This window comes from Cydia fagiglandana, chromosome 3 (assembly GCF_963556715.1).
Source record: "Cydia fagiglandana chromosome 3, ilCydFagi1.1, whole genome shotgun sequence".
Taxonomy (NCBI): Eukaryota; Metazoa; Arthropoda; class Insecta; order Lepidoptera; family Tortricidae; genus Cydia; species Cydia fagiglandana.
The window spans coordinates 2897920-2915960 of NC_085934.1; the positions used below are offsets into that span (position 1 = coordinate 2897920).

The following is an 18041-nucleotide window of genomic DNA, read 5'->3' on the forward strand; positions in this document are numbered from 1 at the left end:
ATTATATAACATACAAGCAAATATTTTCCGCACTTATTTTCCTTTTTCGCCAGTAGCATTCCTTCTATTTAATATTCCTCGGTGTCCATTTCCTAGTAAATTTAAATATAAATGAGGCAGTGCATAATTCATGGGTGTGGAGATTTTGCGGCGCACTCGTACAATTTGCCGGAGAGTAATCTTGTTTCCGCGGCCAGCAAACAACTCGTTTGCGGCCGCTCGCATTTTCTTGCTTCAGTTTTTAAAGCTAAATACTGGAAAGTGCTTTGTTTTAGTAATTACGCTCATTTTGTCTGGTATGTTGCATTAAATGGTATGTCAGTTGCATGTTAGTTTAATTAAGAAGATGGCTGCCTTTAGCTTAACCAAAGAGAATAGAGTTCGAGGCGGATTGTCAAAGTAAATTATGTAGCCACTGTAAATATACTGCCATCTTTCGACAGAAGATTAACATTGTTAGAACGCCAGTTGACTTTGATCCTTATTCTTTAACTTATAAATAATACTTGCACTGTGTGGGCTATCAAAATCACTGCAGACTTTTCTTGGTCTAACTCTAACTAGAACCTTCACTACAATTGTGTTGAAACTTTCGGTGAATGCAGAGAATGCCGGCTCACTGACTGGCCTCAAATTGGGTCTTTGAGCCGCGTGAGTGATGTAAGCATTTATTTCAACTGTCAGCCCGTTCCCCGGGCTATGAAACTGAACTGAACTGAAAGTTACTTGACGGATACATATTAACGTTGAGACACTAGGTAACGTTTCTGGCGGTCTAGAATTTATGAAATGGTATCCTTATCTTCTCAAAAGAATGTTTACATTCAAGAGAAACGAAATAGCCTACATTGTTCATAATATCTGCACAAGTGGTACCGTTTTCATAACGACTTTCTATTTATTATAAAAAGCCATGTACGCAAAAAAGCATTATTTTAATATACTAAACATAAATCCTGTAAAAAGTCTGGTTCGTACTTTGAAAACAAGTGGGGTATACCTAATAGTAAAATGTATGTAGGTACTTCAAAATTTCAAGTAAAGAGTGCACCTAATACTCTTATAGGCCGAACAACGATCTTGCAATCCATATGTTATGGTGTTGCAGGTGTCCATGGGTGGCGATTATTGCTTACCATCAGGCGATTCGTCTACCTGTTTACCCCCATAAAGAAAATCTTACTCTGACTTTAATTTAGTCAACACAAAGATTAGGATAACACATTACGGATTGAACCGATTTTCAAATGTAAAAATAATCGGGTTTTGAAATTTTCTTTCTTCGCAACGTTCCTGCAAGATTCTCCCCCAAACCGAAAACTCCCTATTTCCGTAAGTGTGTCGGGTCGTTAAATATAACCTAGATAAAAGCATGGTCCGTTTTGCGGCCGTAAATATTAGATAAGTGGCCGACATCGACCGCCATCAGCCATCACTTATGCAGTGGCCAGGTGCAGTGCTACCCATTATGGAGGTTCTTTTCTCGGTTTTTGTCATTGGAAGGCACAAAGTTGGTAAAAAACTTGAGTTGGAATGAAAAAAATTGCATGGCCATTTTATAAATGAATTCTATTCATAATGTGTTCATGCAATTTTGAAGCTCGTTGAAGGTAACTATATACATGCTATTCAGGGTCAGTCCAAAAAATTTTGATCACTCTGTTAACCATGTCATAAATCAACAATAACATTTTTCTATTAGTTGACAAAGTCGTAAAAACTAAGTTGAGGTATTCACCCTAATTTACCTATTCAATCATCATCATCATCATAATAAACACCTATGAGCTTAGAATAAATTTCAAGTGAAAAAATTACCGTCTTGGGTGAGATTCACGGCCACTGGATCGATACTCCAGCACTCTGCCATCTGATCCACCCAGACCGCATCCATAGCCAGCAAATCTTTCTACCAAATTATGGGTCAAGGGGACCCTAAACAACACCACCACCACAACACCTATGAGCACTGTAAAACGAAACCACGTAGCATTTTACATACAAATTTTAACCAACCTCATTACCTTACATTGTCATACATCTACAGTTTCCAGCGTAGAATTCTAATATTGTTGGAAAAATAAATCTTAGAAGACATAATGCGCGCTGTTTGCTGGCTCCAGGAAATCGAGTTATCTCTGTTTGTGAGACAACCAACCGACAAACACAGGGGTTGTTAAACTTTTGTTTTCTAAGAGTTCACGAGTAGGTAATTTCATTTGTAGAGGACATGCCAATTTTGAAATAAAACATGTACAGCAAGCTGTAAAATTGCATGGACATATTGCACATATTATGAATGCATTTTTTTAAATGGCCAATGCACACATAGATACAATGAGCATCAATAGTGGCGGATGAAACGACGCGCCAAAAGTATCTGCTACCCTGAAATACTTTTCCAACGTGTCATTTTATGAACTTGCTAACCATGTACCTAAACAAAAGTCACTAGAAAATTCTTGATTCAGACACAATTTTAATATGGCGGTTTGTTTAGTTTCGATTAGTTAGCAAGTTCCATATAATGACACTTTAGAGATAAATCACATCAACGCGAACTGCGTTCGGAAGTATTATTTTACAGTCTAAATGTTTTACCTTCAGACACATTATATCTTTTTGTGGAGCTGTTGACAGCTAAATACTTTTGCTAAGCAATTAAAAACAAACCTTAAGTCAAATCCATGAATCTTATATTCCATAAAATGTAAAATATCGAAATGCCGCTACAGATCCTTTTTTCTTCATTTCAGGTAAGAGAGTCAGCAGTATTTTGGATTTTTCGAGGACATACGGGTAAGGAATAAGGATTAAAATCTGATGGCAGATATAACGTAATATATTGAGTAATGGGAATCCTTTTGTGCGATGATTGGACATTTAAGCTGCAAGATTAGATTGATTGGTATCTAGTATATTGACTGTCGTGGGTTGGGACATAGGTTGGGTGTTTGATGATTAGTGAATACTTAGTTTGGTTGTTGCTTGTATTGAAGTTTGGTAATACGTATTTATTAAGACATCAGTGTTTATTTGTAAGAAGGTGTAAAAGTATTATCACGGCACTGTTATTTGGCTGATTCAATACAAGTATAGATGGACTATCAAGATAAGTCGGATTGTGTTTTTTTCTCTTCAAATAAGCAAAATTTTTACGACTTTATTTTTAACTATAAGTAATATTATAAACAACTACAGACAAGTACAGAAAAATAATGGTATATTATCCTACTAGGCCTGATGAATGCTAAAGTGATTTTGATATGAAAAAGTGCCTTTATGTTAACGTTCCAGGTACATTCCATGACTCATTGTCATTACTTTTGTATTCATATTTTTTGCAAAACGAGATCTTTTTTATATATCTTGTTACATTCCCACATAAATTCGGGTAAAATAACATCACAGGGTAAAATAAAATAGTACAACCATTAGCCGGTACGTGACGTGGTGTACAATAAATTGATATTGACGTCCGTAATGGGAGCTTAGCCGATGTGACAGACGGAGGCATTTGTCATGCCTGTCACATGCGGAACGGGAACTATTTTACATGTATTTGAACATTATTGCCAAATAAATGTAGATTACGATGCAAAGCTGAAAACTATTGTTTTGTTTGATAAAAATATTATAGAACCAATATAGAGCCTTGTGGCACTCCAAATTACAAAATTGTGTACTGATAATGTAAAAATACGAAGATCACATTTTTAACACATTCACAATTTCAGATACTTTCACAAATACCGTATACACAGCCAATATCAAAATATACCGATATTCACATTTCAATACTTTCCATATTCTCTTTCTAAAGCTTTTTAAGATCACAACATTATTGAAGACTAAAAAATACTACAGTTTACTTACCAGTACCTATACTATTTATGTTTGTATTGTAGGTATGTTGTCATGCGATTAAATAAAAATAAAAGTAAAATGGAATATTTTAGTCAAAGTTAATAACTATTCAATCAATCATGTTTCAAATCAACAGAATTACTTCCTAGCTTCCTACACGCCTGCGTGGAATAACCCTCTAAAATATATATGTGATAAAAAAAACAGCTAAAATACCAGGCCCACAATGATATGAAATTCAATAAAATCTCATCGCGTATTAAAACCTCAATCCCTCTGTACGGCTCCCTCAAGACCCCGTTTATTACTCGACCGATTTCGATCGCAATTTGTATTTACGTTTTATTGCCAAATTTATCCATTCCGTTGAATGTGAAATATTCTTTTATTAGAAGAGATTTCGCATTATTGAATGTGGTATTCTGATTGCGTACGATCTGATAAATATTCTCAAATACTGTCAATCATAATGTCAATTTTATTGCATGCGTGTCTAATAACTGTTATCCTTTTTTTCACCTTCAAGTTGGTTAATGAGAGTTAGAATAAAATATGAAAGAAAAATGTATGTGTTCAAGAAAAATATTTAGATAAATCATTTATTTGACAGCTGCAAAAACACACAATATAAATTTACAAACACCATAACACAAGAGAAAAAACTATAACACTAACAAAGAAAATTTTACACTAAGCTGCTTAGTGTATAATAGAAGAGCTTTCCCGGAATTCTGTATACCATATATTTGTTAATATGAGTTTCTGTTCCCCGTCCAATGTATTTTTTTTTATTTCTACGAACCGTGGTATATTGATAACGAATGTAACAACATCGCTTTGTTCACAAATTGTGCACAGTTCTAAATACATATATTTGGCTTTGAATGATACGAACCTTTTAATAGAATCATATCCTTTGTTCTCTTATTTCATTTTCATTAAATTCTGTAATGTTAATGTCCATTGCCCATGTCCCGAATATATTTAGAGTTAGATCAATTAAGAGTTTTATTTTATTTTATAAGTAAGTTTCTTTTATTTTAGTATTAATTTTAATTTGTTTGTAGTTTTAGTTTATTTTAATTCATAAGTGAAACTAGTTTATTTTAATTTCATTAAGTTATTTTATATTCAATAAGTTACACATAGATAGTTTCTTTGAAATAAAAGTACCTAGTGGTTATATTTGACATACCGATTTGTTATTTATTGTGATGTCAAAAATTATACGGGGTGTGGCCTGTAATACGTTTGTAAATCCCATACGGTTAATAAATTAAACCAGAGTAACAGTGCAATAAGTGACGTTTAAAGTTTTTAAACGTCAAACTTCTATGAAATTATGACGTATAAATAACATTTGCACTGCGTGGTCTACACTGAGAGAAAAGGATAACAAAAACACACTTAAAATTACAAAAATAAACTTAATCCGGGGACAAGGAGAGTCAACTAATAGGAACAAATTGACTTTTGCAATTTCTATTAGTTCTTGCAATTTCTATTATCTGTTTGTTGAAATTAGATTTAGGATTACTGAACTGTTTGTAGAAATAAATAAACTTTACAAAAATAGTGAAACGTCTATAATTATTACTAAACTTCGTTTTTTCCCCCAGTACAGAACTGTTTTTTAATTCCTGGTTTAGTTTACTAATGATTTTTCTCTCAGTGTATCAAAAGGTGGTTCGTCAAAAAAAATTTACTCGTCTATAAACAAAAAGTAAGTCATAATGAAACTGATACGTATTATACATTCTTTTGCCACTGTAAGACTTCATTAATTTAAAAAGGTCGTATGCGGCAAATCATCTAGTATGTAGATACGTCGTTCTATGGTTAGTTTGTATTGATATAGTGCAACACTCGACCCACTTCCCTCACGTTATCTCGTCCGCTAGGGTTGCCTCTGTTATTATGCGTCGCTCGGCCTACTTTTGTTGGCAACCCTGTTAATTGAATGCTGATATTCACAGTTTAGGTGAAGGGTTCTGCATGATTAAATTTTAAAACATGATTATAGTAGATTGTTAACCAAAGAATAAAAGGTATTCAAATCAGTCAATTAGATTTGCGCTCAAACTCACTTAAAACAATACTTAATGTTTTCTATAGTCTCTCTTTACTTGAACATCCAATTTAGTCATTACCAATAAGTTACCAATAGATGAAAAAAATAAGTCTTTCTGAACCAAATTATTATTATTTCTATAAGTATTATTTCAAAAGGTATCTTTCGAATTTCGATTTAGGGAAATTTGGTGTATCCAAACAGCCGCTACCGGCCGCTATGAAGCTAAAAAGTGATCTTTTTTTTTTCATCTCTAGTCTTCCTCTTTCACACTCATAAAATTCGGGATGGCTTCCTTTTTACAAGCTTTTATTTACTTTCACTTTGACCGTTGTCTGTAATCAAATCTTGCAAGTTTTTGATCCACTTCCCAGTTTCCGATTGAGCTGAAATTTTGCATGCATATATAAAATCAGATGACAATGCAATATTTTGGTACCATCGAGCTGGTCTGATGATGGAGACAGGAGGTGGCCATAGGAACTCTGTGATGAAACAACGCAACCTAATTGTGTTAGGGGTTTTTAGAATTGTCTCGATGACTTCGATGAGTATTAGTTATTTGTCGTAAGAAAAGTACAGTCAGCGATAAAAGATTGTACCAAAAATGTTTTTTTTTTCAAAAACTTAAAACTTCAATTAGGTTTAAGAATTAATTATGTGTGATTAGATCTGTGGAGTATATAATGAAGACGTGCAGTTGTCAAGAAAACTGTCAAACGCATACAATTCTACAGACTCATTAATTGTATCGTGTGAAAGATGGATAGGCCTGGAGTGTGGGACAAATCGGTCACTTATATGGCAGATACGTAGCCCTTGTTTTTACCCTTTGGATAAGGCAAAGATAAATGGTGTCGTCGGGGGCCTGTCGCGCATCGCCGCGTTCGGTCTTCAAGACTATTATTTAGATGAGATTGGAGAAAGTGGTATTTTATAATATGTAAGTAAAAAACGGACAAGTGCGAGTCGGACTCGCCCACTCGTTCCGTGCTTTTTTAGGGTTCCGTAGCCAAATGGCAAAAAACGGAACCCTTATAGATTCGTCATGTCTGTCTGTCTGTCGATCCGTATGTCACAGCCACTTCTTTTTTTTTTTTTTTTTTATTATGCATGGGTTTACTCATGGCCACAGACTAGCCGAGGCGTAGACGTGGCCTACGATGGAGCGAGCTCGCCCAGAAGGTGCCTGTTCACTCTTGATTTGAAGGTTGCCGGGTTATAAGAGCACGGAAATATAGACGCCGGCAAGGAATTCCATTCCTTGCCGGCGTCTCCCCCCTCCCCCCCTATAACTTCTAAAATAAGACAATGATAAAACTAAAAAAATATATGATGTACATTACCATGCAAACTTCCACCGAAAATTGGTTTGAACGAGATCTAGTAAGTAGTTTTTTTTAATACGTCATAAATCGCAAACCGGAATTTTATTATGTTACTTGCTGCTACGGAACCCTTCATGGGCGAGTCCGACTCGACTTAGCCTCTTTTAGTATTTGTTGCTATAGCGGCAACAGAAATAGGTACATCATTTGTCTAGCTATCACGGTTCATGAGATACTCGTATAGCCTGGTGACAGACAGACAGACGGACGGACAGACAGACAGGCAGACGGACCCGTTACAGATATACAGACAGACAGACAGACAGACGGTCGGACAGACAGATGGACAGACAGCGGAGTCTTAGTAATAGGGTTCCATTTTTACCCTTTGTGTACGGAAGCCTAAAAATTACGTCATGACATGTGAAAATTCTTTCCTGTGTCCTGTTAGTAGAGCTAACAGAATACAGACTTCCAATATCGGATGATTAATCAGGTTTTGAAATCCGATATTGGCCCTCAATACAGACAGAATAAATATTTAATAGTACTAGGTACAGAAGACTCACTCTCTAACAAAACGCATCTGTTACGATCAGGACAGATAAGGCCGCTAGGTGGCGACAGCGCCACGCGCGGCTTATGGCAAACCCCAAAATTGGGGTCGAATGGATGTACTTTTAGGTACCTGTAGCAAAGCAATGAAATCGCGGAGTGAGACACGCCTGGCTGAAATAATATGAGTCCCTAGGTTCGAATTCATAATAATTAATATAGAGGTCACTTGAGCGTTGCCAGGCTGCATTTTTTTTTTCAATTCATTCAAAAACTTTACTTGACTTACGGAAAGGACCTACGGCGCGATTCGGGAAATGGATTAGACATTCACTAGATATTAAATAGTAACGATATGTGACGTTCCAAGAAAAAAGGTACCCTATGACTGTCGTGACGGGACTTACGTGCTTAAACGCTATTATTAAAGCCGCTCCAATATTATTGCGGCCATAAGGTACCTTATTCCGCGGAACGTCACATATCGTTACTATTTCATATCTAGTGAATGTCTAATTCATTTCCCGAATCGCGGCGCTAGAGTCGGACCAAGCTAACTCTGCACTGAAGAAAGTGAGGGAGAATGTCATTATAAGCGTTATGTTTTCAAAAAAATTGGCATAATGATGACATTGCCACACTTTGTCTTTGCAAACGCCACGCAAAGTTTGATACGATTTTAGTATTTAATTTTTATGATTTCGCACCCAAAGGGTAAAAACGGTACCCTATTATAAGACTCCTGAGACTGTCTGTCTGTCTGTCACCACGCTGTATCTCATGAACCGTGATAGCTAGCTAAAATGTTCACAGATGACATATTTCTGTTGCCACTTTATCAACAAATACTAAAAAGTACAGAACTCTCGGTGGGCGAGTCCGACTCGCACTTGTCCGGTTTTTTATTTCTCAGAGTATGTCATTCATGTTCCCCGACTTCCTACTTCATAATTTATTCACAATCGCTTTTTTTCCACGACATAAGCCCAAGAGCAGGACAGCATTATGGGGTTTATGCTGATTGCGACAGGGACAACAGTCGCTCTGTATGTTAATGTCGGCATTTGTTGGGACAGCTCGCCAATTTATTCAGAGCCGACTTTGAAAAGGATATTAATGCGATACTTTAATTTATTTGGGCCTGTGCCCAGCAGTGGGACGCATATGTATTGGCTAAATCTTTTGTATATTCCTTTATTCATCATTTTTCTTAGGCTAGGTTTTTATAATATGTATATAAAAGTAAAATATAAAAACACTTACAAAACAATGAAAAATACATATAAACACATTATAAAAAACCTAACCTAGGGTTCCGCCGGCAGCGGGGCAGGGCCCAAGCTGCCGGCGGTCAGGGCCGCAGAGTGAGGATAATAATAATATATTATTATTATTATTCTTTAATTTAAATGGAAGAAATTAACTAGTACGGTCGACGTCAAAGATATGTTTACATTACTCCTTTATAATAAGGGCTTGTGCACAAATCACGCGAGGTTCGATAGGGCCGTCACGAAAAAATAGATCACGTTGGGCGTGTATTTTTCTACAGTGAACGAAACTAAGAAAAAAAAACCTACCACATGAGAAGATACTTTTTTTCGGTTTCATTAAACATAAATCTTCACTTTGCACTTCAAAATAGCGGGTCTATTCAACGAAAATACAAAAATAAACAAGTTTTTCTATATACTATACTATTTATCTTAAAATTAGGTCGAAAGAAAAAAAAAAAATACACGTGAAGTTGTGTGGGGCGAGGGGATGGCCAAAAACCTCACCAAATATCATCAAGGGGCGGGGGGGGGGGGGGGGTCAAAAAGTAGCCGAAAACACCTCGCGTGATTTGTGCACAACCCCTAAGGCGAAAAGTGTAAACATATTTTTAACGTTGACTGTACAGTCCGAAAATAAATTGTAGAAAATTATTGAGGGCGCCACTTCCTACGTAACTGTCACATTTTTGACGTAAAGTGCTTAAACATGGCAACAATTTACTTAGTATGGAATATGGTGTTTGACTGTATCTAAAATAAATTATTTTACACTACATGCATGAAATAGAGCACCAGAAGATTAATAGAGAAACGTAGACAGCAGTTATTTTTAGGCACCATTTTTTTTTAACTATAAAGAGTTGGTAATTTGATTGTGACGTCACATGCTAGTGCTTCATATAAATTCCATATTAGCAAAATCGTTTTGACAGTTCGAAAAAAGAAACTGATTTGACTAGTAGTCAAATGCCCTATTTTTTTAGTTCCATTTTCTACTATACTCTGTATCTTTAGGTATTTAAATAAATGTAAACAAACAATTTATACATTTTCGGGTAGTTATAATATTCATTGGTTAACCGACCAAATACAAAACCGGCTGGATCAGTCACTGCATGACCTGACTTTAACCTACATTATTTGATCATGTAATGTTTTCATCTATACCCTCAACTGGCTTAAGGTGCCATTTGAGGGTTGCTTTTGCTTACTTTTATTTAAATACCTAAAGATACAGACTATATATATATGCGCTTATAACGCTCTTGTGTCTAGTGTATCGGTATACATCAGGGACAAAAGCGTTATAAGCGAATATATTTAACACATACATACGCTCCGTTAATCCCGACGACGCGACGGTAATGAAAAATGCGGCAAAGGCCTTTTGGATAAAGCCGACAGAGACTGATAATACCATCGGGCGTACAAAATAGTAGTTTATGTGACGGCTGCATTATGAAAGGCATTAAAATACGAGACGAAACGAGTATAAAATAAGCTGAAAGCAAGTATCATATGAATGTAATGGGTAATAAGTTTTTCGCATTATATTTTCGGTGCAAGCTTTTATCGCTGACTGTACTTTTCTTTCCACGGGCAACTAATACTCATCGAGATAATTCTAACAACCCGAAACACAATTAGGTACTTTGCGTTGTTTTATCGCAGAGTTACCATGGCTACCTCCTGTCTCCATCATCAGACCAGCTGCATGTGATCATAATATTGCATTGTTATCGGAATGCAAAATTTCAGCTCAGTTGAAAATCGGGAAGTGGGTCAAATTTAGCTTCAAAGATTTGACTGAATGACACTAACAAATATTATTCCTTGGGCCAAATTCGACATGTGCAACTGTCAGATTTCGCATCCACGTCAAATCAACAGATGATTTTATTCCATGCCATCAACGGTGGATAATATCATTTGGTAGAGCCAAAAATCAAACTCTAAACTAAGGGTGGTTCGGTTTGGTTTGCTTGTCACACTGACTGTGGATTGTTAATGTCAAATTTTGACATTGTACGTATTCGAGAACTTATGATTTTTTCCTCATCAACGGGCTTCGAGCAACACGGAAGGGAGGCGGCATTCGCACTATTTCCCCTCTGCCGAGGTACAAGATTAGCGCGTCAATCTAATCTAGCGCGGGTAATAAAACTAGTTGCACTTGGATTTTTCACTAGATCGAGTCCAGACACGCGCGTGAACACTGCTGCACAAAAATGCCTGTTTGCTCGGTTTTTTGCTATAAAAAGAGGTCGGGGACATCAAATTTACAAAAAGAAAGTGTTACATTTCACATGTAATATTTTTTTTTACATATCATACGTTTAATTACATTTAAATACAATTATTATATTTTAGTCTCAAGTAATTGTTGGATTTATCGATTTTGCTCGCTCAGTACAAATTGCGGATCGGTCGAGCGACAAATCCGACTTCTCATCTCTCAGAATACAATGACATACTTCAACGAAAATGTGTTAGTGTGCGTGTTGTGACACTAGTCACTCGTTCGTACACAAAAAGAGAACGAGGTTTGCAAGATTTGTCTTTGACGTGTGTCATTTTCTGTGTATTTGTGTTGTCATTACAGAGAGCCTACCGCGAACCACGTTTGACGTGTTGCCTCCCTGTCACACTTACGTATGAATTTACAAGTGCCATAGAGAGGCAACACTTCGAAAGTGGTTCGCGGTAGGGCCTCTGATTGGATTTTGTATGTAAGTGTGTGAGAAGTGCGACTGTGTGCACCTTCCCCCCGCGAAAAATGGCAGAAAGATTTGTACGGTGAGATATCGCTTGGGCCCCTCCCTTCCGACGTGTCGGAAGCCGGTGTTGCTCGAAGTCAACGGGAGATCAACACGATACGTCAAACGTCGCTTGTCGAATAGGGGTCCTTATTCCTTGTCGCAACCTCATGGCTGAGGGACGTGACGATTGTGGACATTCTTCACCAGTGATCTCCAAGCCGCTCTGTCCCGGGCCCAGTGCATGCTAGCCTGCAATGTGACCTTTGTGAATAGAATCAGGCGTTACTTTGCGGAAAGCCATATTAATTAAAACCAAAAATATTACTTTGCTAATCCGCGAAAAGATAATGTGCTAGTCAATCAGTGCTAACCCGTTATACTTACTCGTTTATTTTTTACATGCAATTATTGTTCCCACCCTCCCACCGCAAAAATAAATACACAAATAAATATAACAAACCACCACCAAAAGAACAATACTCGACACGTGTTTCGCCTCTCTAGTTACGAGGCATCCTCAGGAGATGTTGACGGTCTGACGCCCGGCAAAGGAATCAAGCACTGAATGACTAGCACGTTATCTTTTAGCGGATTAGCAAAGTAATACCTATTTTTGGTTTTAATGTGACCTTTGTCTCTGACGCTATTCTGTGCGCCCAACGTGTGGCCATACATCCCTATAATATTAATATTACTTATGTACCTACATGTACATACTATGTTATGGTATATGTTGTCGGTAGTTGGGATTTGTACCACCTACCCTCAGGCAGTCTGTAATTATAGATTAAACTGTTAACGTGAGTTCCGTGTTTCAATATCGATTCCTAGCCTAAATACTACAATTTGGCGACGATTTAGTAATTCACGCGTGTGTTTAGTGTTTAGTGGACATAGGTAAAAGAAATCTAGCGATAAGAAGCAAATATGGCGAGTCACGGAAACATGTTTGGTGGCAGTCTCACTTTCGACCATCGAACGCAGGAATGGACGATATTTAAAAGTCGTTTGGGCCAGTTTTGCACGGCTAACGATATAACCGAGGATTCGGATAAAGCTGGAACCAAACGAAAGGCAATCCTGTTGACAGCGTTGGCGGAAGACACATACCGTGTTGCAAGGAGTTTGTTGTTCCCGACGGAGCTTGATAGTGTCGAGTATAAGACGCTTATAAAGCATTTTGACACTCATTTCGAATCAAAGAAAAGTTCTTTTGCAGAGCGTTATAAGTTTTATAAGGCGGAACAGCGCACCGGGGAAGATTTAGCCGAATGGGCAACACGAGTGCGTAATTTAGCAGAGCATTGTGGGTTTAAAACGGAACTCGATACGATGCTTCGGGATCGGTTCGTCCTCGGATTGGAGGATGTTAAGGAGAAGGAGAAGTTATTCGCTCAGAACTTGGAGACCTTGACGTTCAACAAGGCGCTGGAACTGGCGCAAAGCGTCCGCTGTGCGCGCCAGGCGCTGCGCGCCGCCGGGCCCGCGCCCGCGCCCGCCGCGCCGGCGCCGGCGCCCGTGTACGCCGTGCGGACCGGCGGGACCGGCAGCGGAGCGACGCGACCTGCGGGGATGGTGGACTCTCGTTGTGAAGTGTGTGGTTATAAAAGTCATTCGAAAGATCAGTGTCGTTTTATAAATTTCACGTGCACTAAATGTAAGGTCAAAGGTCATTTGAAGCGTATGTGTACGACGGGTAAGGCGAAATACAGGAGCAACCATTTCCTGACTGCGGATGACGACGACACCATCACAGGTAGTTTCGATCTTTTTAATATAAAATGCACTAATGAGAAACCTATGCTCGAAACGGTGTCTTTAGCGGGTGAAAACATTTTATGTGAGATAGATACCGGTAGTGCCATTTCAATTCTTCCGTACTCATTGTACATGAATGTTTTCGCTAAGTACGAGTTACAGCCGTCCATAGAGGTTTTTAATTGCTATAATGAAAGTAAGCTTATTCCAAAAGGTTGCGTTACACTGCCGGTGACTTACGAAGGTCGCACTAAACAGATTAAAATGTTTGTCACGGTAAACAAATCCAAGAAACCCGTGTTGTTAGGGCGAAATTTCATATGTGCGTTTGACTTGCAACTAAGTAGTGCTTACTGTAATAATGTACAAAATATAGATTTGGGAGATCAATTTAAAAACAAATATGCCAAATTATTTACAGATGAATTAGGAGAATTTAACAAATATAAAATAACCTTAAAAATTAAGCCGGACAGTACATTGAAATTTTTTAAACCGCGTCCGGTACCGTTAGCTCTAAAACCAAAGGTGGAGGCAGAGTTACAGCGACAAGTCGAGTTAGGTATACTGGAAAAAATTGATCATTCCGACATAGCCACTCCTATCGTTCCCGTGTTGCGACCTGATGGCAACATACGCATTTGTGGTGATTTTTCGGTCACACTTAATAAAGTTTTGTACTTAGATAATTATCCATTGCCGAGAATAGAGGATTTGTTTGCGCGGTTACACGGGGGAGTGGAGTTCTCTAAACTGGACTTATCGCGCGCATACTCTCAATTGGTTCTGGACGAGTCGAAACGTTTAACGTGTATAAACACACATAAAGGATTATTTTGTTACAATAGGTTAGTTTTTGGTTTGTCAAATGCTCCGTTTATATTTCAACGCACGATGGAACAATTATTATCGGGAATAGAGGGAACGTGTATTTTTCTTGACGATATTTTAATCACTGGCCCTGACCGAGAAACGCATTTACAACGTTTAGAACAAGTTCTGAGTAGATTACAGGAAGCAGGGTTGCGCCTAAAACAGGACAAGTGCGAACTATTTAAAGATTCCGTGGAATATTTAGGGTTCCGTATCGATAAAAATGGTTTGCATAAATCGGAGAAAAAAGTGGAAGCCATTCTTAACTGTGAGTGTCCTAAGAACGTAAGCGAACTCAAGTCTTTTTTGGGCATGATTGGATTTTATAGATGTTTTGTTCCAAACACGTCCAGTATACTTGACCCCTTACACTTATTACTAAAAAAAGGCGAAAAGTGGAATTGGGGCCAAGAGCAACAGGACGCTTTTAACAAAATCAAGTGCGAATTAGCGTCAGATCGTGTGCTGGCGCACTACGACCCCGACCTGCCTACCGTGGTGACCGCAGACGCGGGCCCGCGCGGCCTGGCCGGCGTGCTAGCGCAGCGTCAGCGCGACGGCACCGAGCGTGTAGTGGCGTACGCTTCGCGTTCGCTTTCTAAAGCAGAACGTAATTATGCTCAGGTTCAGAAAGAGGCCGCAGCTCTCGTTTTTTCAATCAAGAAATTTCACCATTATTTATATGGTCGATCGGTTCCATTTACCTTGCGCACGGATCATAAACCGCTTTTGTCAATTTTTGGAAGCAAAAAGGGCGTACCGGAACTAGCGGCAAACCGTTTGCAGCGGTATGCGTTGTTCTTATCTGCCTATAACTTTAATATAGAATATGTTAAAGGAGAACAAAATGTAGCCGATTTTTTGTCCCGTTCAGTCAGTTGTGCCCAGGATAACCTAGAACCCCAAAACGAACATGATAAAGCAATGTACATCAATTTTATATCGGACTCGATTTTAATGCCGCTTAGTGTTGTTGACATTCAAAAAGAAACCGCGAACGATGCCGTTCTGAATAAGGTAAAATATTACGTAATTAACGGTTGGCCGGCTAAGATGCCTTATGTTGATTTAAAACCATATTTCGCTTGTCGTTTAGAGCTGTCATTGGAAAATGGTTGTATTTTAAGAGGCCATAAGGTCGTAATTCCCTCGGTATACAGAGAGCAATTACTGTCAGAATTGCATAGCTCCCATTTCGGAATCTTAAAAACTAAAGCGGAAGCCCGAGCGCGAATGTGGTGGCCACATATAGATAGGGATATTGAGGACAAAATAGGTACATGTAGTATTTGTTTAGCATTACGCAGTGATCCTCCCCGCGCGCCGCTAGCACCGTGGCCCTACCCGGCCCGTCCTTGGGAGCGCGTGCATTTGGATTTGTTTTCGTGGCAAGCGAAACAGTTTTTAGTTGCAGTTGACGCTCACTCAAAATGGGTGGAATGTTTTTTGTTAACGGTTACAAATACTAGCGCCATTATAGATAAATTATGCGAAATTTTTAGTAGGTACGGTTTAGTGCGAACCATAGTTACCGACAACGCGAGTAATTTTTGTTCGAGTCAATTTGAAGAATATTGCAACATAAACGGCATGCAACATGTTACTATCGCGCCTTACCACCCAGCATCAAATGGTCAGGCAGAAAATACAGTAAAAACTGTAAAACGGGCCGTTAAAATAATAATGCAGCAAAATAATAACCAGCAAGAAATAACGCGGAAACTTAACAAATTTTTATTCGACTACAGAAACTCGGTGCATTGCACGACCGGTTACGCGCCCGCCCAACTGATGCTGGGTCGTATGCTGCGCTGCCGGCTCGACCTGCTGCGCAAGCCGCCGCCCGCAGCCAGCGCCGGCGCCGCCGCCGACACCGCGGTGTCGTCCTCATCCGCTGCGCCTAATCCGCTGACTAATGTGTGCGCGAAACAGATCTTACACAGTAAACATTATGGTGGAATACGTAAATGTAATTTTAATATAAATGATACCGTATTAGTGAAACACATATTTTCAAACGGAAATAAACATGAGTGGAGAAAAGGGATTATTATTAAGGAACTGGGGTCAAGAATATATGAGGTATTTGTGCCGGACTTAAACATAACAATAAAAAAACACATCGATCAGCTGTTGACATACAAAGGGGCTCCGCTTGCAATTGACGTGGACGACTTGAGCCTATACGGAGACGAAGGTGACGGTGACTCCGAGCTCGAAGGACTCAATGAAAACGATTCATTCTGTTCACTCCCAGATGATGGCCAACCTGCATCACCACAGACCCCTGCAGTAATGGAAGGAAGTGCTCAGTTTGACAATGAGGTCATGGATGGCCGCCCTGAGGGCCAGTTGTCCCGGGCAGAAGGGGGCGAGGAGCCCGGCGCCTTGCCCGCGGGAAGCGCCACGAGCGGACCGGTACCCGTTCCACCCGAGCCGGCTGGTGGACGAAGTGTGCGATCCACTAGAAATAGGAACGCTATTTATAAGACTTAGTTATTTTGTTTTTCTGTAACTTGTTATTTTTGTAACTATTGGTGGAGGGATTATGGTATATGTTGTCGGTAGTTGGGATTTGTACCACCTACCCTCAGGCAGTCTGTAATTATAGATTAAACTGTTAACGTGAGCTCCGTGTTTCAATATCGATTCCTAGCCTAAATACTACATATGTATAGGCCAAGTAATAAAATGAGAACTCCGCACCAAAGATAGAAATTCTGTATTTATTTTGTAACAGAACCAGGAAGTATTAAAACTGAATCCCGAAGCAGTGTTAAGTAATTAATTTATATTCCATCCCTTGCGGACTGGGAGATAACACCAACCTCTAACAGAACCTCATATACTACACCACTTCACTTCCAAATATCAACCTTATACTTAAACCTACAGAGTTGCTTCTCGAAGGAGATGTTTATTGAGATAGGTGGTTTTGTAAATATCTGTAGGGATTCAGAAGCCTGAGACGTAGGGCTGATAAAAATCGGGTCGCAACCGCTGCGCGCTGTTCGTCGATCGATAAGACGCTGACAACCCTGGCTGTGTCAAGATGTTGTGATTAAAGTTGTATCCTTTGGAGTCTAAATAAATTAGAATGGAAAGTTGGGTGCTGGCTGTCATTTTACTGGATAATTTAATGAAAGTTCATTTCGAAACTTACTTGGGAATTTAGATTTATTTCAACTGGAGAATGAACATCAATTTAGGTAGCTAACCTTATTTAGGCAAAGAATGCCTTGTGGGTTTTGTTATTTTCTGTTATACTTTGAGTTATGTGCTTAATTTGTATGTCATGTTCTTTTTCATATTAGTGAGCAATACAGAATATTTGTGTTGTATTGTACTTTCTTGTTTTACACGTCTTAGGCAGTCTCCTAGTGACATCTTCTTTAATAGTGGTCCCACATTGGCTGTTATAAAATGTTATATAACATTGTATGACTGGGACAACATAATAAAACACTGTCAATACTCATCATCAATATCACGTTGTTCCTGTCACACGATGTTCAATAACTTTATAGTTGTAACACCATAATAGAGTAAATTT

General features: G+C 38.7%; 1 protein-coding gene and 1 long non-coding RNA gene across 2 annotated transcripts in view; one reads left to right on the top strand and one right to left on the bottom strand.

The window, feature by feature from the left end:
* Window positions 1-8726, bottom strand: part of LOC134679872 (uncharacterized) — a 156461-nt gene extending 147735 nt beyond the window's left edge. The window contains exon 1 of the long non-coding RNA XR_010100405.1: window positions 8671-8726. This is a non-coding gene — a long non-coding RNA (uncharacterized LOC134679872). The remainder of the gene's footprint in view (window positions 1-8670) is intronic.
* The window catches only part of LOC134679858 (zwei Ig domain protein zig-8-like), a 645620-nt gene that overhangs the window by 500623 nt on the left and 126956 nt on the right, over window positions 1-18041 (top strand). The window lies entirely within an intron of this gene.